This window comes from Vespa crabro, chromosome 5 (assembly GCF_910589235.1).
Source record: "Vespa crabro chromosome 5, iyVesCrab1.2, whole genome shotgun sequence".
In the NCBI taxonomy this organism is placed as follows: Eukaryota; Metazoa; Arthropoda; class Insecta; order Hymenoptera; family Vespidae; genus Vespa; species Vespa crabro.
This window is the reverse complement of record NC_060959.1, coordinates 8,692,788-8,694,615: the sequence shown is the minus strand read 5'-3', so window position 1 is coordinate 8,694,615 and position 1,828 is coordinate 8,692,788.

The following is a 1,828-nucleotide window of genomic DNA, read 5'->3' as shown; positions in this document are numbered from 1 at the left end:
ATATATATATATATATATACACACACAATTATTATAGCTTAATATAATTTTTTTTCTTTTTTTTTTTTTTTTTTGATAAATTATCTTTTAAAAAATGAATTAGTAATCAACGTCCCCTGCGATCAATAGTTTCACCCTCGTACAATTAATGATTTTTAATTATTAAATATATTCATTAAACGATTAAAAATTCATCGTACAACTTGAATTAGATATTTCTTGAAAGTTTATTGTCTAATAATTTAATTATTATATATATATATATATATATATATATATATATATATATATATATATTCTTTTGGAATATTTATAAAAAAAAATAAAAAACTCAACGCGTACATCAAAAACGTACGATTATTCACATTTCATATCGAATTATGATTATTTAATGACGAAAGAAGTAAACGATTTAATAATAAAAATAAGAATATCAATTTTATATAATACGAGATAATATTATTAAGAGTTTTATAAGCTTTCATTTTTAAATTCATTTTCATTAAGTCTATACAATTTATGAAATATATTAGTGAAACATCGAGAGAGAGAAAGAAAGAGAGGGAAGACAATCAAGCGAGCTATTTTAATTTTGATATTTAATAGAGACTTATGTTAGAAAAGTTAGTTCCTCTCTCTCTCTCTCTCTCTCCCTCTCTCTCTCTCTCTCCCTCTTTCTCCCTATTTCTCGCGTTTGTTTTCGTACGAATAATTAATAATGATGGCGTTTAATAAGCGATATTTATGAATTATAACTTACCTAATTATTTCTCCTTGTCCTTTAGTTATGGTAAAGCAGTACTACTTTATGAATTATTAATGGTAAAAGATAAACATTTTCTTTTCCTTTTCCCTTGAGGGATCTAACACGTATTTTGTTTTCATGTGGTTTTTTTTTCTCTTCTTTTTTTCTTTTCCCATGACGAAAATATAAAGTCTATTTAACTTCGTTAAAAAGAATCATGATATCTATGTGATCGTATGAATGATAAAAAATAAGGAAAAAGTGAAAAAAAAGAAAAAAGAAGAAGAAGAAGAAGAAGAAGGAAAAAAATAAATAGGCAGTGGATAAATAAGTAAACATGTTCAAAATCTAAATCTTTTCGATAGATACGTGTGGTTCATCTAACGTTTCTCATCATTTACATAATTACGATCGCGTTGATAGAACTTAGAATTAACCTAGGAATTAGAATATATCTATCTATCTATTTCTCTATATATATATATATACGATATGTATATATATATATATATATATGATTTTAAAAAAGCAACGAAATATATATTAGTATCACTCGTTACTGTCCTATCAAATGACATGGTAGAATAGAGTAGGTACCTATCAATTATCTATCTAATGTGCGATTTAATTTACCATTAGAAAATTTTTTGTTAAAACGATTTTTATATTTACGAGAGATACGTTTACATCTATACGGATGATAAACATAAACATAAATTTATCAAGAATTTCATTGGATATATTTTTCAAATTAATTTTCTAAAATCATTTTAATGCATTTAAAGCTAATATGCCTTACAAAAATTTAAAAAGAGAATAATCTCGTTTGTTATCTTTTTAATAAACGTTCGCTCATTCTAAATACGTAACGAGCTGGGATGGGTGGCGAGTAGGATGGTGAGGTGTAGGGTAGGGGATAAATGGATGGGGGAGAGGCAAGAAAAATAATTCCTCTTTTCCTAATTTATTTTTTTTTAAGTTTTTAATTGGAACAGATAAATATCGTTCTTCTTTACTCACATGGGAATTCGTGAAAGATTAATTATCGTCGTATCGTTGATATCGGCCTAGAGAATCGATCCT